Source organism: Dromaius novaehollandiae, chromosome 11 (genome assembly GCF_036370855.1).
Source record: "Dromaius novaehollandiae isolate bDroNov1 chromosome 11, bDroNov1.hap1, whole genome shotgun sequence".
In the NCBI taxonomy this organism is placed as follows: domain Eukaryota; kingdom Metazoa; phylum Chordata; class Aves; order Casuariiformes; family Dromaiidae; genus Dromaius; species Dromaius novaehollandiae.
In genome coordinates this window covers 17,467,870-17,487,226 of record NC_088108.1, presented here as the reverse complement: position 1 = coordinate 17,487,226, position 19,357 = coordinate 17,467,870, and the positions used below count along the sequence as shown (strand labels likewise).

Genomic DNA, 19,357 nt, shown 5'->3' with positions numbered 1-19,357 from the left:
TGAGATATAAAAGTTAACTTCTCAAATGGTTATTGCCATTCAAAAACTGTTTTGGTTCCAGTTAGACAAACTGAAATTTTTGATGTTCTCAACAAAAAAAAGATACATAGATCATTCCACTGAGCTTGGAAATGTTGGGCTTGATTCAATTTATCTAGTCATAGACTGGATTAGCAGCTGCTCTGGACTGTAGATGTTGGCTGACAGGAAAATGAAAACTAGTTGACTTTGCAGGTCTGAATGTATTCGGTATTTCTCCCTACGCATCAGTGTAGTGCAATCAAGATGATTTTGCTGGAGCGTTGATTACAGCAGAATTTTATGCTTCAGTCGATCGTAGCTCCATCTCTTTGTTTTGCTTCTGATAGACCCTACTTGCCCTGTCCCAGTCGCACACGTAAGATTAGCACCCCGTATAGCTTTTATCGCTCTGCCAAGTCGGAGGGGCCGCGTGTTGCCCACTGCCCTGGCGCTGCGGGTCGTGGAGCCAGAGCGGTGGAGCTGGGAGCGCCGGTGCGGCTGCGTGCGGCCGGCCGCCGGCGAGGAGCGCGACTCGCCCCTGTGCAGCGGCCTGTGAAATTGGTAAGTTGACTTAATCAAAGCGCTCCAGAAACCGCTCTCGCCGGGGCTGGGAGGAGGGTCAAAGGACTCCGCAGCCTCCTTCAGTGCTTTGCGTCCACTCCGTACTGCAGAGGCAAATTCGGACAGAATAAGAAATTCCATTGTTTTTATAAAATTCGGAGGCTTAGAAATGAAACTCCTCCTTGCTTTCACTGGACAGCTCCGCTTATAAGTCAATGTCACGCTATAGCCTGTGGCTTTGATAGGTAAAGTTCAGGAGACGAGACTAAGAAAATAAAGAAGAAGCCTTATTAATGAGAGAAGTTAAATGAATGATCAATGTTTTTTCCCCTGAAGATGGCTACTGGCATCCTACTTAAAATCCTATTTAATAATAAAAATGTTTCGGTCCGAGGTTGTAATAGCATTTCTTTGCGTATATGATAGAAAGAAAAACCTTTAGAAAATTAGGAGACTAAGTGTTAAAGCTATAATGAGGCTTATGCACTGTAATACTTGGGGAAAAATGGTTTCAGTTTTGGGTGCCCTGATGCTCCATCCTCATGTGCAGTTTGGTGCATACTCCTGTTCTGGGTTTGGGGGGTACAAATACCGCTTTTGATTTTATGTTTACCAGCCTTAAGTATCTTTGCAGCTGAAAAGGAGAGGCTACTGCAGAAAGCCTTCTGTGGCTCCGAGAATCCTATTTTCACATCTTCCCTCTGAGTGAGGGACAGGAATGAATATTTAACTTCAGTGAAAAATGTGTGAGCTTGGCTGAATTGAAAAAGAATTCAAATTATCAGAAAAAGTCTCCGAGTGATTTTTTTTTTTTTTAGTTTATGTATCTCACTTTAACTTGGGTTATGTTAGGACATGACATAGACAGCATAATAATAATACACACTTTCTTTTTTTTTAATACTTGCTTTAAATAAAGAACCTACTTAGCTACTGGTAATTTTTTGGTGTAGGGTATAATTGTTTCAGAGCTTTTTGTATATTAGACTTGTAATTTAACAGTGCTCATTTAAATCTTTAATGCACAATGTGTCATTAAAAAAGTTAATACAAACTGCTATTAAATTTTGTTGTGGTGGGGGAAAAAGTTATGTGGTATGAAAAACTTTGGATGTGCAGTAATTATATTAAACATAATTTGTAATGTTGAAATTAAAGGTGCACAATCCCAAAAGAAAACTGGCAATTAAACTCTAGAATGAAGACTTGCTTTAATTTAATAGGAATATTATTTTAAAAAATGCTTTATTTAATTTTGCAGTATTTTTCTACAAACATAGAGTTTAACTTCAAACTGAATATGTGAAGAATAACACTGAGCTGGTATTAAGGAAACTGAACTTTAACAATACTTTTTCTGAGTTTATGAATTAATCCAAAAGATTAATTTAGTATGAACAAACAATGATGAGACTTTGGTTTTTATACACTGTGATATGATATCACTCACTTTGAAAGCTCATAGGCTGTTAAAGGGCACAATCCACATGTGGTCGTATTTTAAGATGAATAAAACAAAATTTAAAAAATTTGTTCACAGTGACAACTAGGATCATCCACTGCTGCTTACTTTGGTATAACATTTAAACATGATATCAGTGTTACCTTACTGTGATATAAAGGATATGCTATATGCCAAAAAGAAACACTTTTCTGTGTAATAATTTGCAGGTCTTGCTCTTTATCATTTGAAAGGACATTGCATTAGTTCAGAGTATCAAAAAGACCTTGGGTGAAGAAATACCCTTATTCAAAGCAATGGGATTTAGACATTGACTTCTGTGTGATCAGTATTTTGCTGCTTTTTTTTTGTCTAGGCTTGCCAACAGCCTTACTGAGTATATGCTTCTGCCTGAAAGCCCTAGCAGATGTATGGGGAAGATAACAAAAGGAAAAGTGCGATGGAGGACATATGGCAAGCGAAAAGAAAGAAGACATGAGGAGAGGACAGGACAAGAAATACCTGTGGGCTGGACCGTGTGCCTGGGGTAAGTACTTTCACCACAGTCCTGCAATGACATGATTTCGAGGTGGTAACGTCTCCCAGCTGTAAGCCAGCCTCTTTGCAGAAGGCGGGCTGAGCCGAGCTTTTCCTTTCCATGTGCTCCGTTTGTGCTGACGAGGCCTTTTCAACTGCAGGTACCCAGGTGGGGAACCGCTACGGACCCGTGTTGGCCTGGCTTGCCAGGGCCACCAGCAGGCACCTGTGCATGTGGGCATGCTTGTGTGGTTGGCTTCCACTGCGAGTTCTTGACTCATGGAAGAGAATTTCTCCTTGTTACCAACAAGGACTTACTGACACCTTATGTATAATCCTGCTATGTATTATACAGTTTACAGATTGTTAGATTTTAAGCTTAGTTATCTTTCTGTCTGCAAGCTTCTCTCTAAGTGTAGTTGGCCATTAAGGGTGTTTGGAACTGTACTTGTCCCACTCTTGTGCCTGTACTAGAAAAAAGTAAATAGTAGGATAGAAGTTCAGCTATTTTTGTTTAATTTTTTAGATTAGGCTGAGGCATAGCTTGCTGCTCTCTGCTTGAATGAGTGTGACTCAGATTGCTATATGATAAGGCAGATAATTAAGCCTCAGAAATGAGGTGGGTGGTATCAAGAATAGCCCATCAAATTTCCTGCAAAGGCAACCTCTGATTTCAGAACATTAGGCCATATGTATCTTTTCCTGCTTTTCATTATGTTTTTTCTTTTTTTGTTTCAGCACAGGCAGTAAAATGGGTGGGTTGTGTTCTAGCGTTTTATTTATGGAAAGCTATTATCAAATCCTTGCTTAAGTTAAAACGTATTTAGTACCATTTTAGTTTGGTTTAACTTGCAGAACTGCCACGCAGTTTTACATGGTCTAGTTGAAGTAGTAATTTGCTGGATGGGGACCTGGGAATTTTGCTGGATGGGATCTGGAAGACTGGTGTGTGCGGGTCAGGAGTGAGGATCAGTGGCAAGGAGCTGGGAAGAAACTTTGTGCATGGCTGCATTTTTGCCTAGATCTGCCCAGTTATATTACAGTCTCAATTCATAAAGACTAAATTCATCTGTGGAAGTGCTAAATCTTATTCTATGTCCTTCCCTGTTAGTCAGATTATTTAGGACAGTCATCTGGTCCATTTGTAGGTGACATGAATTTAGTGCTCTTCTTTTGTGTTTGCTGTAGTTGATAAATAATACATCAGAGCTTTTGCTTTCTATAGTTTAACCGATCTCCCTGAAGACTGGATTGGCTCTGCAGAGCTTAAGTCTTTGCTGGAGCTTAACACTCTTAAAAGAAACTTTGTGGGGAAGAAAAAATTGTACTTTCAAGTTTGCAGAATTATCAGTGGCCCCACTGGCTATTTTTTTCAAGTTTCGCTGTGGTTGATCTTCTCCAGATCATATCTGGTGCTTCAGTAGGTCCACCTGACAGTAGGCACTTCATTCTGCCTTATGGGGAACCCTTCACGCTGTTCCTGCCAGAATCTGAAACTGATAAAAGAAACCCCAAAACCTTTAAGGGAGTAGATGGAAGGAAACCATTTTACTATTTTAGCAGGAATAAAAATTTAGTCTTTATTTGGACCCAACTTGCATAATGAAGTACATAAAGGTTTCTAGCTTTTCTTGATTCTGAGGGGAACAACAAGCTTCAATATATTTTGCTGTTATTGTGTGGAAGATGAACAATACAACCTGCTAGAGAACACAAAGCTACATACAGTAGGGATTTGTCTATAAAGAAAAACCAGATAATCCTGCAGAAAAGAAATGTTTTATTTTCTCATACATTTTTTGTAGTGGAGACTTAGCAATATTCTGATAATGGAACATTATCCCTGTTTATGATCTTGAAAGGAAAACCAAATATCCCCTTTACTGCTCTTTCTCATGCTTTTTCTGACTAACTCTGTGAATTGAGAATACTTGAATAGGTGGAAATACACCAAAAAGCATCTGTAAGACATCTTCCTCCTGCTGAATGTAGGTGTATCTTCCTTTCGGAATACAGAAGCAAAATCAAGAGTTGTTCAGAGACTTTGGCAGTTTGCAGCCCTATTTTATAGCATGTTATTGATTTTTGTCACTTCCTTTTTTTTTATACAGTCAATGACTGGAAATCTCTTAGGAGATTGCATATGAAAGAAAATCACCTCCTTGAGAAGAATACGTGATGTTTGCTGTTAAAAGTCTATTGAGTCCAGTATAAGATCATTTATACAGAGGACATTTGTGAAAGTAAAAGGTAACAGTGCAGGTTTCTGGCTTGACTACAGCGCGTCAATCAGTGCTGTAGCTGAAAGAAGCCTACCAGCGGTTTAGTAGTAACACCAGGAAGTATTGTACTTAAAACTTACTCCAGTAGCCCTTTCTTTGCATGGTGTGAAAACAGAAGGTGTCTGGCTTTTATCCCAGCCTTTATTGTTGACCTGTTTGGTCCTGGCTCCCATGTAGACTGCATTGCCATGCAATTGCCCAGCTTCCCTTCCTCTCCCACCCTTGGTCTCTGTCAGATGGAAGTGATGTGTACTGCCGCTCTCCTTAAACAGCCTGTCTGCAGAGAGGGGCCAGAGTGGGATTCCAGTCTTTCACAGTCCTCTTGAGAAGTTCAGCCCTGTAGTCAGAACCATCACTTGGAGTTAACTTGCCAGGAAACACAGGAACTTAAACTAAAATGTGCTTCCTAGTGAGTACACTCGCACAGGATTCATCCTAGTCCCAAACAAAGGGTGCAAAGCTGCGCAGCTCCCTTTTAGAGTAAAGCCATTAACAAAAGCCATGTTGCTAGCTCTGATTTAATGGGAACTTTTGCATTTTTCTGTAGCATTTTAGGGATAGTACTTTTGACTCCTGGCAATTATGTCTTTTTCACTGCAAGACTCTTGCCTGAGGCTGCTTTTTCTACAGCATCACTTATGCCCTTGTTCTTGGTGCCTTCTTATCCTCATACAGTCTGCTGTAACACAGTGTGCTTTGTATTTCAGTGTAGGAATCTCTGGAGGACAAACTTTTCCAGGACATTCAGCTAGATACGGTTTCCTCCTTTATAATCCTTTAAAATGTGTAAGGCATAATAAAGTGAGTGAGAGGAATTTGCTGCTGCCATGTTGCTATTCATAACGTTAGGAAATATAGTCATGTATCACTCAAAGCTACTCTGCAACCACACGACAGTCTGGCCCAGCTGAACAAAAGCAGGGAGGTTTAAATTAAAGTGCCTTTCCTTCAGCCACTGGCTTATGGCCTTGGAAGGAAAGGTGACTCAGACAATACGATGTAACCCACAGGCCCCTTCAGAGATATTCATTAATCTGAGGGGTTTTTCTTCTTCTTCTCTCTTTTCTGTTTAAACTAAACTTCTCAGACTGATGACATTTTTTTCAACACTGGATTCAGTGTCATGATTTGTCCATAACTGCAGGCATGATTCAGAGAAAATATTACAGATCATTAAGAGAATAAAAACACAGATTTTAAGGAGCCCATGTTAAAGATATTGTGACCTGCTGTTCTGATTATTCCATTTATAACAGTATTAGACTCACTTGGTACAATCAGTGCTAGACATAGGTTCCATCTTCTGTTAATGTTTTAACATTTAACAGTATATTTACTGATGTATTTACAAAACCTCAAAGTATACAGAAGGAAATTGTGTAATGTACTTTGGTTCTGAATAAACGACAGCAACAGGAACTTTGGTTGAGCTATAGAGGAAAGAAGGAAGGAATTCAAAAGAAATCAGGGTATGTTTATAAGTAACTCTTACTTCATATTAACTCCTTTCAAACACAAACAAGTTTGCATTGTCTTTACCTGCACTCCATCTCTGTTCTGATCTTCCTTCTTGCCTCAGCCACTACCCACCTCAGTTACTGCTGTTTCCTTTTTTTATCATCTTGAAATCCTGCTGATAAGTTAGTGGAGTATTCAGATAGCCAGACTCTTCTCCGTATTCAGGAAATGAAATCCCACTAGTTTCCCTAATACCTTACCCGTCATTTCACCACTCTAAAACTGCTCCGCAACTTTTGAAGAGTCTTCACTGGCACCGTTACTGCCTTCTGAATTTGACCTCCTTCCTCTCTGAATGTCTCCTTAGGTTAAGCTAACTTTTAAGTGAATTTGGTGCTAGCAAATAGTAGCAGAAAAGTAGCTGTTTTGTGGGCTCTTCATTGGTTGCCCCTTCTTTGTGCCTCATGTGTCCTTGGAACCTGGAGGGACCATCATTAAAAGGGTGCAGTAGTTCAAGCCTCTACTCAAGACAAGGGTGAGAATCTCATCTCTGTATGTGTAAACTGTGCCTGGAAATAAGGAGAGGTGGCATCCCCTCATTAGAGGTGACCTCAGATTATTTTGTTGTCAGAAGATGCAGGTGTGAACAGGATAGTTAGATTAGTATAAAAACAAATCTTTGGCTTCTACACTGATTATATTAACATTAATAAGAGCAGAAAATACCAGATCTAGTGATGCTAACATTTCCCCATGAGAAGCTGTTGACAAAGACAAGTGATTTATCTCACAAAGCTTTTGGAAGGTAATGAGTTCTAGTCACCACTGAACTGGATCAAGTTTAAATTGGTCACCTAAAGGTGAAATAAGTTACTCTATTACTTGTTCTGCCTAATTGTCTTTAACAATTTAACAATTTCTGCTCCTTTGAGCAACCAAATAATTTCTTTTCAAAACTCATGTAACGGATTTCTTGTTAATGTTGCTTTATGACTGTATCTTAGTGAACAGCATAGAAAATTTTACGGAACTGTTGGAAAATTGAGCTTTTGTATTTCTGTGTAAAATAAACCAGCCTCTGTTCTCTGGCTCTGAAATGAAGTGTTACTGTGTGGCTTTTGTCCAGATGGCCATAGTCTCTTCCTCCCCAAACAGGGTTGCCTGACTCATATTTCCAACTGTGTATGGTTCTTACTCCTTGTGATCTCCTAAACCATGCCCAAGCATTTTATGGGAAAATCCTGATCAGCCTTGGCCAAACCGTGTAGGGGTTGTGTGAACAATTAACAGCCTGGATGATTGCCTGTCCGCTCGCAGTCCCGCATAGGGGCTCGGGATGGAGATCTAGGGCTTCTGCAGACCATCTGCTCCAGGGCTTCGCTCCTCTTTCCACCAAAAAAATAATGCCTTTCCCCTTCAGTTTAGAGCAATGAACCTGTCATGTCCAATTTAAATTAAGGTGAGGCTGAGCTTTCTTTTCCACTTTTAGGGGTAGGCAATCTATTCGGACTTTTAACCTTGTACTACTTACTTTTCCTCCACTAGCTTTCAGTCATAATCCCTCTTATTTCTGAAATGACTAAATGAGATTTTGAAGTATCCTAGGATGAAATTATTGGGGTCATGGCAGTCTTCAGCCATTCCCTTTATCTAAATAAAGACTCTCTAAATCTGTTTTTTCCCCAATACTTTAAACTGAGGGATACGCTATTAAACCTTTTTCATGAGTATAAATGTCACCAGTTTTTTTTAGGGTTTTCTTTTTTTTTTTTTTTTTTTTGAGCAAAGACCAATACTGGAAGATGTTAAATCTTTAAACTTCTTTATTGATATTACTAACACTTCCCTAGGTCTTCCTTTTATTGTTATTATGCAGATGTCAAAGGTACTCAGAAAACTGAGCCACAGCTCATTTTCCACTCCTAAAACCCTGTTATGAATAACCCTGTTACTTCTTGCATGGGTTGCTTGGATTTATGATTAATCGTTGGATTGTGTCAAATACTGTCTTGACCTTACTTCAGAGAATGGTCACCAGGTTAACACAGTGGTGCATAAAGGTGCTCTTCGCCTTTTTGTATAGTAGACTTCGTTCCTGTCCAACAGCACATAGCATGAACTGTTTGCTGAGGAAATCGAAAAGAATTGACGCGGATTGCACTAATCCTTAAATCCCCTTAGCCTTGCTACTAGACCTCTGTCAACATTTTTCTCCGACTTAGGGACATTCCTAAACTATTATTACTTTCCCTATAGGCACTATTTGTAGACCAACAAGGGTTACTTGGGGGTTAGCAGGACAGATGAGCATCAGAGCCATTCAGTGACATCTCTGATTTGGGCTTTTTGGGAGGAGTATATCTCCCGGGCAGGACAGTTATCAGGCAGGAGTGGAGTCATCAAGAGAAGGGAGGTGCTAGCTACAGCCACTCTTCCTCTTGGGGAAGGAGCTGATGGAGCTCATGGACTTCAGGGCACTCAGCTTGCCGCCTGGGGATGGAGCCTTGCAGTTTGCTAATGGAAAAGCTCTTCATCTCAGTAGTGACGGTGTAGGGAGGTAGGTAACGCTGCCAGGCCCTGGGAGGTCAGCAGTCTCTCCTGCTTTACTGCTGCTGCTGTGGGACTCTGAAGGTATATCTTCTTGGGAGGAAGGTCCTATAAAAGAGTGTTTTAAGTACTTAGATTTTCCATGTAATAATTCATATATAACAAGAGATGGAAAGTTTTGGGGCTTTCTCAGATAATAACCAGAACTGTGCGATGAATGCAATTTAGGAAAAGCAAAAGCTCAAATGCTTGCGTATTTTGATCAGCCTTTAAAAGTTACTACTTTAGTTGCAGTAAACAATGTAATTGCAAAAACTGTTATACAATAATGCTTAATCAAATATGTGGGGGAAAAAAGTTCTGAAAAATAGAATAATGTGCAATAATTATTTTGTGTTATGTAAAATATGGCATCTTTCTAAGTTTAAAATGTTTAATGGTCACTTTGGTAAGCTTAGGAAGAGTGGTGTTTTCTGATTTTTTTTTTTTTTTGAAATGGGATATTGGAAGAGAATATAAAGCATTTATATATCCTATTAAACTGGCACATACCACAATATTGATTATATATGCACAGTTAGCTTTTCATATGCATTTATATGTTATGCCTGAATTAAATTTCTCTGAAATGTTTTATGGTATATCCTGGTGTTAAAATGTTATTGCATCTCTGAACATCCATTGTAATAGTTTCTGGTAGAGAATTTTATTCTATGAAATGGATTTGTCGTAATAGATGCATTTGCATATTATCCTTTTGTGGTTTTTTCAACTCTACACACAGAGCAGAATAGGCTACTCTAGTTTCCTATTGTGTTAAGCTTTTTCTTTTATCATTAGCACTTAATCAGTGGTAGACAGAGGGAAATACTGATAGAACCATAGAACAGATAGAAGAAATGAGGAAAGTGCTGTATTTCCCTGTCATTTTCTGAAGGATAATTATTGCAGTCCCTTAAAAGGTGAGGAAAATATATCCAGGACTTAGCAGCAATCAGTATGTCTGCATGCAGTGTATAACTTGTCCAGATTTTAAAATAAAACATATTTAAAAAAATTTCTTTTAACCCGTGTGAATGATCCTACAAGTTGAACAGGCGTCTTGACAAGTGAAAATCAGAATATAGTTTCATACCGTGCGTGGGAGTTGCTTCGTTTTACACCTGTGAGAGTCTGGCCTGTTTGTTTAAGCTTGTGGTCTTTTTGCCTGCAAGGGGATTATCTAAACAAATTGAGATGTGAATAAAAATATCTCACTGTGGTACCTGTATAGAGTTAAGATTGCTAACTTTACATTTTGATCTCTTTATTAAGAACAGGAATGAGATTCCCATTTCAGCTGTGAATTTTTGAACGGAGAGGGCATACAGGCTGAAGTATGCTCAGCTTGAGAAGCACTGGTTTCTAGACACAGTGCCTATAGGCTCGTTTCCTGGGTAAAGAAATACATTTAAATAATATTGTGATGGAAACACTCTAAAAACTGTATCATTGTGTTCCAAGTTTATTGTAATTCAGTAATTTGCAGATCATATTTTCTCGTCTGAGAAGAAGAAGAAAAAAAAAAGATTTTTATTGGCAGCCTTGCAAGCCCAAAGTCAGATAGGTTCTTTCTGGCTCACAGTCCATCAATAATAAAAAATTTTGCTTTTAGAGCATAATTAACAGTTCTGCAAATGTGTGAGCCAGAATCCAGCTCCCTTTTCCCACTGGTATTTTGGCTTTGCAGAGTTTACAGGAATAAAAAGCAGTGAAAACAATGGGATGCCTGTATGTAAAGTGCTACTTTCCTATAGTCATTTTTAGAAGAGAGTGTCATTTGTATTTTAGAGTTTGTAACCTGGCAGATTTCAGTGGTGCAGAATTACTTTTTATGAAAATATAAAAAGCAACTAAATCAACATGAGTTATTTCCAGAATTCAAATATTTGCCAGTGCTGGAAATGCAAGGCATGATTACCATGCAGTGCCTTGCGTAGGGTGTGCGTGTCAGGTATCAAACTGATTGCAGCACAATCACTGGAGGGAGGCCAAAAGATTGATGCAGCAGTTTAGCATCAAGGTTTTTTTTTTTTTTTTTTTTTATGCTTTATGAAATGAGCAGTTTGTATCAAAATTAACATATTTGTTGTTTCTGTTGTGTCCAGAAGGGTACTGCACTGCTATATACAATCATATACACCTTCCTCGTAAAGCTCATCATTTAGTCCAATTTCATGCTAACAATGAAACAGAATTAAAATCAAGATGGGGTTTAGAGCTTGGTGTCCAACGTAGGAATGCAAGAAAAGGAAACTGAAGATAATGATACAATATTTTTCCATTTTTCTTTGGGTTATCTATTTTAGAGACAAAGGTGCTATCTTCTGTTATAAAATAGCTGGTAATATCACCATGATATTAACCATCAAAGTATCTGCTATCTTGGCTAGCCATTACAGTTATATAATCATCTTTGGCCTCAATATGCTTCAACCTGGTTTTGTATTTCCTTCTTATACTCGTTAAGAATTGAGCTGCATATCATGCAGGTAAATACTATGTTTGGTTTCTCACATTGTATTAATATTACTATGCTACTTTCTTCCATAAAACTGGATCTTGCCCTTTATTATTAGAAATTTATACATGAAAACATTTGCATGTTTTCATTTATAAAAGTACCCTATGTATTCATTAGGACCAGCTTTTTATATAGGTGCTGAATCTATGTAGATTTTTTTTAATAGATGGGTGAAAAATGACACTGTACATATTATTAATGAGAACATATTTACCTTTTCTTACAGTATTGCATTATTTTTGGTAGGATTAAACCTTTAATGAGAGAGTAAAATGATTAACTGATGTTTCTGTGACAATTAGAAATTGTTTGTTTCCATCAGCTTTTGATGTATCTATCCAGATATTACTTAAAGTAAAGGCATAGGCTGATGAAATTCTAGATAGCATATGCTGAAATCATTTTAATGGATTTCAGTATTACTAAAATGTGTTGCTGATCTGTGGTAATCAATGGATCTGTTCTGCTGCCAAAAACTGAGAATATAAGTAATCAAGTTAATTTTACGTCTTATAATAGAAAGAGGGCAATAGCATCTTCAACTGTGTGTCAGACAGTTATTTAAAGATATTGCTGAGATGTCACAATGTAATATACTTCACTTAAAAAAATAAAAAGGAACCAAAAACCACAACATTCACAGACAGAGGTGCTATTTAAGATGATATTAAATCACAAGAAGTAAAAAATAGGAGAGAAGTAAATGGACTTTATGAGCTAAAGAAAGCGCCTAGAAAGGGTTTTCGTCTTATCAGAGTTTAAGAAAAAAAAAGTGCTGCATGGCAGAGCTTGAAAGCTAGAAGTGTGAGCACAGATAGCTTTTGAATGATCAGAGGAAATGCCAAAAAAAATTTTAACATCATTTGCATAACAATGAAAACTGAAGCAAGGTTGATGGAAAATAACACCCCTGGGATGCATGTAAATACACAAAAGCTTAGAACTCAAAACAGAGCCTTAGGGAATTCAAAAATGCACAAGGAAGATAATAAAAATGAAATTATTTATGGTCACTAATTGAGAGCATTGACGGGGTACTAAAGAAACCAAGAAAAATCCTAAAAAATACAATAAAGATAGTATTTTGTTGAAAATTCTTCCAAGAGAGTCACCACTAAAAGAGCTCATTTGCCTGAGTGGGCATTGAAGATGTAGCAAAGACCACCGTATTCTCACATAACCCACAGTCAGTGGGTTACATCCTTTGAAATCACTTAATCATCTTTTTTATTAGTAGTAGTAGTAGTAATAACAGGAGATAACAAAAACTTAAGAGATAAATTCTGATATAACTTTTCTTTTTGAATACTAATTTTTATAATCAGACTTACTGAATTCAATTAACTACTTGTAGGTAGTTACTTCTTTAGGACATGATGTTCCCCTGCGTGGAGTATTTTAAGTTGTCGGATTTTGCTGCCACTGACCTTCACTTGTAACCTAGGCTGGATGCAGTAGTGAAGCGCTGACCTTCGATGTTTGTCCTCTATGCAGAGGGAGGTAGTCAGGTATTTCAAGCCATAACTGGGCAAATAGTCTCCCAACAGCGCTTCTGTCTCCCTCTGCTGCTGTCCAAGTTTTGCCTGTTTCGTGTATCTTGTGGGATTTTTTCTACCCTGTCCGAAGGCCATCAGACACCCGTAGATGTTTTCCATGTTCTAAAAACATTTTTTGTCTGCTTATCTTCTGATGCAGCAATCAGTCCATTTTCATTGCTTTGTATATATGGTTTCTTATATCTTTTGGGTTTTTTTCTTCAACTTGAAATTAACCACGGGAAAGAGTTAAGCCATATGAAAAGTACTTAATTCAGCTTGCCTAAGAGTCTTGATCCTAAAAAGTGCTGATCCCTTGTCCCCTGATTCCATGAATATGCAACGACTAAGGCATAAGAAAGATCAATTTGGCTATATTTTATCCTCTAGCCTTTTTCTTCATGGCTGATCACTTCTTCCATACTCTGATGTGGCCTTGATACACCCAACAAGCTTAGTGCTTTGGGCTCGGGGTTGGTTGTTCTTCTGACTTGTGCAATAATTCCAACAGGAAGTCGCTGATAATAAAGGATTTCCAGCTGGAAGGCTCAATAGTTAATTTAATTTAGATTAATATAAGTACTAAGCTGCCATGCTGCTGCTCCAAGATCCTGCCATGTAAAATAATTGCAACATGCTATAAAAAGACAGGCTTTTAGCAGCATTTTTCAACCAGAGCAGAGTAATGGAGCACCACCCAGGTCATCACAGAAAGGGCTTGTATAGACAAGAAGGTCTCACAAATGGAAGGTCTCACCGTATTTTTGAAAAGATACCAACATGTTTTTAAACAACAGGTTTTTAAAACAGAAGCAAACAATAGAAACCTAACAAAACGTACTGTTTGCTCTGCCTATTAGTGGTTTTATTTTCAACCCTGATCCCCTTCATTCAAGTAAAGTTGTATCTTTACTTATGTGACCCAGAAAGAAAAAGAATTTATTACAAAGCTATAGAAATTCATACACATATAGCAGATGACCTTCTCTAGGAAGATTTTCTTTGCCAGTCTTATGTAAACATGACCTACTGTGAAGTTACTGTGTTCCTTACATCCTCCTAAAGTGTACGGCTTATAGCTGGATGATAATAACAATAAAATGAAATTTAAAAAAAATCTAAAAGCGAATGTCAAAGACTGCTATCAAACTGAGCTTCATTAAGTAAAGAGGCCGAGACAATGGAATAAGCTGGCACTGTGTGTTTAAAAAAGGTATTTTCAATAAAACGTACATGGCTTAGGCTTTGAACCTCAAGTTGCTCGGTGGCAGTAGAGCCCCGTGTCCTAGCGGCACCAAATATAACCTTCATGGAAACTGAGGTGGTGAGGGGAGAGGAAGAACTGGTGGCTCCTGGTGAGGCTGCATGCGATGTCCAGGCCAGTGCTAGTGGGAAGGAGGGAAGAGTGAGCAAAGGAATTAAAGCCACAGCAGTCCTGAAGACTCCCGAGTGTAATGCAGCAGCAGTGAATCCAGTAAGAGGTCATGAGGCAAGAGTAGCTTTTTCACTCAGAACAACATGCAAGATTTTGGTCATTTAAAAAAAGGAATGATCAAGCTTAATCAGATGATCCAGCCTTTTAAAAGATCCACTGGAATAGTTCTGCAGATCTTTCAAACTGTTCTAATCACAGGAACAGTGACACCAAAATTTAGTTACTGTTTTTAAATTTAAAAAATGATCTAACCATTTCACTCAGACCTTGCCATCCCAGAATTGCAGCAAAACATCATCTTTATTTATGTAATATTTTTCTGTTATCTTCAAGGTGCTCTCCAATAAGTTAATGTTAGTTAAGCTATCCATGCAATATTTTACAAAAAATATTCATGAGCAAAAAAATGCCAGGAAATTGATCTCCAAAATAAAATAGCATCGCCTCGAGAAGGCTTGGTCAGTGTGTCCTCATATCCCATTCTGCTGTTTTGTATGGATGCTGAGAAAGGGCAAGAAGTGAAGAAAAGCTCAGGTATGCAATGGTGTGTCAGAACTCCAAGTGTTAGGTATGTGGAGAAGTGTAAGGCTTCACAGGAGGGAGGAAGCCTTTGACAATTTTCCAATCTCTAAATGCAATTAATAGCCAATAGGAGGAAATTTGAGGATTTACATATTAAAGAAGTTGAAATGTTTATATACAGTTTGAAAGGGAATGAAAAGCAAGGGGAAATAACAGTGTTGGTGTGGTTTTGTTTCTTGGTGGTTTGCAGCTCTTTTTGCTGCGTAATAGTTTGTGGTGTCCAATCTGGAGTGTGCAAGATGGGGAGAAGTTGTGGCAATCAGCCTGGTTTATGTGAACATTTTATGATCTTGTATCAGTCTCTCTTTTGCTGCTGAAGAGATCAATAGAGGATGCCTGCTGAGGGTGTTATCTTTGGTACCAACTTTTTAATTAACTCTTGTCCTGAGCTCAAAGAGCAATGTTTCACAGTAAAAACTCTTCATGTACAAAGTGGATCTGACATTTATCAGTTATGCTCCATGGTATCTGGTTGGGTGATCAAACAAGCGGGAGCTGTAATTCTGTTAGTTTTCCAGTGATAGCAAAATAATACAATGAGCACATCAAATAAATTTGGTATCGCTCTGGACCCTTTTTGAACATCTCTACCCATCATTTTGTGAAGGGCACTGTTTTGACACTAAGGAGAAATTGCCAATGCCAAGATCACCCTTTGTATATTAGACGTGATAGTTTTAACTTAAGATGCCGTTTTGATCAAAAGTCCATATAAAAAACCAAAACACTTTCACTTCCCACCTGGTATGACTCTATGTGGAGGGTTCGTGCCGTGCTGCCTTCGCCGCCAGGGAGGTGGTGTCCCGCGCATGGAGCTTTGCTTGGGCATCTGCGTAACCACCACCACCTCCCACATTTGTTTCCCTCCTCTGCTTTCCCAGCTCCAATCTCATGCACCAGAACTGAAGCAGCCGTCTCTGGACGGTGCAGCTACTCTGTGCTGCCAGCGGGAGCCAAGCGCTTTACCAGTGAGCTCCTCCTCCGCTCGCGCCAGAGTCCTTGGGTCTGCTTCTGAATTTCTCTTGCCTTGCCTCCGGTTGAGCATTCTTAGTTTGTACTTATTAGCAATTCTTAGGAGGGTTTCCGGAGCTGGTGCAGACTTGATATCTTTTGTAACAACAAAGTAAATTCTTAAAAATTCTAAAGCTACAAATTTTAATGGTTACAGTTTTAGAAAACTTCAACTTAAAATGTATTGCTTCATATTACTTCTGTGTCTGCATTATTTTCTTCTTTGGTGGGAGTAGTGTTTATTGACAATTTCAGGTGGAGACTGTTGAGACATTGTGACAATAGTATTAAAAAGGAGGGGAACAGCAGCTTCTTCCTACTGAGTGTAGTCCTATTTCTGTAAGGAATTTTTATAGGACATTTGGAAGAAATTTCTCTCCTTCACTTGTGAGTTCTCATATATTGAAAAACTGTTGAGGCTTCAAGAGCCACTGTGTTTTAAGAAGACCTCCTGAAGACATCTTAATTCCCAAATCCTCCTGAGAGCCTGTGCACTTTTCAGCAACAAAGCTTCTGCCTCTGTTATTGCTGTTTATTTTTGTTGAAGGAGACACTAACGTCAAGAAACAAATGGCGATCTTTCCCGGCAGTCTTATTCTGTTAAGGACAGCTGTTATTGTGTCTGCAGCGGTGTACAAAGCATAGGATATAATTTTTTGCTGCGGTCTGCTGATTGCTTTGTTCAGCTCTGCTTGTGACAGATTAGCTTTGCAGCACATCCATAGGTCACCAGCCACCCTTTTTGTGTTTGTAGTGGTCAGTACTGTGAAGAGAGATTTTAAATTGAAAATAACACTTTCTTTTGTTGTCTTGTATTTTGGAAGCCCAGAACTCGGTAGCAGAGGTGCCGTAGGTCATGCTAAAGCTACATGAGCAGAGCTAGATGGGAGAGCTTCTGTAGCAGTACCAATCTCTCATTATACCCGCTTTCAGCAGGTCCTATCAGTCCCTGACATTTATAAAATTCTTTTCATAAAAAATTTAAAGTTAAAAAGTGTTAGGAAAAAGTACACTGCCGTGGTGCGCTAATGGAAGAAGGAAAGGTTATTTTATTGTCAAGCTTACAAAGCAAAGCATTTTCTTCATCTTAACTGGATGTTTTCTTTGTAAAATACAGAAACCGTTAACTTTTATATTCTATTTTGATCAACTTTTCCCAAAATAGTTTTAATTAAATACTCTTTTAAAACATTGCTTAAGCATCAAAAATGTATTTCAAAACAAGCAAAGAGATTGAAACTGTCTACAGAGTCTGTAAGATGCTATTTCCAAAAGCACCTTGAAAACAGAGCTGTCTTTTCAAGAAAGGAGTTGACATGTGTTGACAAAAATTGAGAAAGCGAAATAATGGTGCTGGCGCTATTTCCAGCAAATGGACAGATCCATGCAGCCTCTCATTGAAAGGACAGTGTTACAAAAATGGTGAAGCACGAGGAGGCCCTTCATTTCGATTCATGGAATATGTGTGGCTCCATGGGCAGACCAACACAAACCAACAGCAGTGCTGCAGGACCGGTGCATCTCTGACCTGATACAGAGCTTTTCCTTTATTTCGCATCACTACCAAAAGGAATTATTTTTGTGCTGGAAATCAGGAGAGAAATGTTTCATTGCTGAGATGAAATTTTAACAGGGAACATAATCTGTAGACCTTTAAGAATAAAGCAGTGTATGGCTTACAGGCATTTTACATGAAATATAGTGCCATTTAAGCAAATTTTCTGGACAAAGAAAGCTTTGCTGTTTCAGACTGATTCCATCAAGTTAGAATTGAGGAGATGGGGTCTGCTTGTGTCTTCTTCACAGTGTATTTGTCTCCTTCCTCCACCTTTGTTTCTCCTCTCTACCTAGCAGGGCCGGCTCTCGGCGGTGAGAACTACCCCAGCTTATGTATGTATGAAATCTATTGGACAGGGCAGCTCTTGTGTCAGCTGAGGTCTCTCTACAATGAAACTAAAAAGGATAAAATAGTAACTAGATCTAAAATTATGTTACTCTTTAGCCAAGATAAATAGGCTAAAAACACAGCACCACACATGCTAAAACAAAATGAGATTAAATTAGTTTAAAAAACAAGCCAAAAATAAAATATTGTTAGATTCAGCTGGGCTTTTTCAAATGAAATGATGTACATCATTTTTGCACCAAATCCACTGGAGAGATGGCCATGCTTATTATTCTCTCTCCTGTTCAGGCCTTTGGAATGAACTTTCCTTTCCACCTCTAGAATACCTGGAAGGTCAGGCTCCTGTTATTTGAGGATTTTTTTTTCTTTTTTTTAATAACCATCTCATCTTGAGTTGTGGCATAGAAATTTTCTAGGTGAACTTAGTTTTCCTTCTGAAGAGCTCCCTTGGGCAATCAAGCAATTTCTATCTCTCCGTCTTCATTCTGCTTGTCTCAGTGATAGAGCCAGAACCTTCAAAAAATCAGTTAAGCCATAGCTTTATGAATTAAATGCTTACAACTGAGAAAAAATTGCTGTTTCTCAGCTAATTTCTTCCTGAGCTCAATTACGTTCTAGCCTTCCTTGCCTTTAAAGTAAACTGAGAACTTTTGCCAAATATATCTTTATATTAATAATAAAGACTTCCTAGGGAGATGGATACTGTTCATCTCTATGTCTGTTCAGAGTGAATGAGCATTCCAATATATCTTGTATCCTTGCCAAAATACCATTCCAATACGGCTTGCCAAAAAAAATCCCAGATGATTTGTGCGAAGGAATCAGAGGCAGGAAAACAGTTCTTTATCTTCTTCAGAGCCAAAAAAGGAGTCTGTATTGTGGGACAGACTACTCAGCAATGCAGTTCAGCTTCCTTGGACCACACTTTACTCAAGATAGAAACTATTTAATGAAGACTGCTGCCAAAAAATGTTAACAGTTTTTTTGGAAATTGAAAGCTGCTTATGACCTCCTGTATTCTGAAGGCTGAGAGGAGAACCATCTTAGAGGAATGAAAAGGTTGTTCACTGGGACTGATGTGGAAAAGGATTTTGAATGCACTGTATACTTCATTGCTATAAAACAACAAAGAGAAGAAAATATGGATTATCAATATACCCAAAACATCATACCCTGAAAGATAAATTAGTAGCACAGCAAAAATGGCTTTTATGCAGCCTGCAAATTTTGATAGAGAGGGGAGAGGTGGTTCATGTGACTTGCACTGAAAATTTCAGAGTTCATTAAAAATTTTATCTTCAGTGTGAGCCTTGTTTGCCGTGTTGACATTTTTCTGGTCCTGATTTTGCTTTTTTGTTAGCCAAAACCACGTTCCTCAGTGGAAAAGATCTTTCAGCTATTTTTTTCCATCTGTTGAGCACACAATAATTTCCTCTTTGTTGTTCATGTTGGATTCGGGGGGTAGAATCCTTTCTGCT

The 19,357-nt window shown here is 38.4% G+C and overlaps 1 long non-coding RNA gene across 1 annotated transcript in view; it reads left to right on the top strand.

The window, feature by feature from the left end:
- Positions 1 to 2,413: 2,413 nt before the first annotated feature.
- LOC135329516 (uncharacterized) overlaps positions 2,414 to 19,357 on the top strand; it is a 113,636-nt gene continuing 96,692 nt past the window's right edge. The window contains exon 1 of the long non-coding RNA XR_010390950.1: positions 2,414 to 2,570. This is a non-coding gene — a long non-coding RNA (uncharacterized LOC135329516). The remainder of the gene's footprint in view (positions 2,571 to 19,357) is intronic.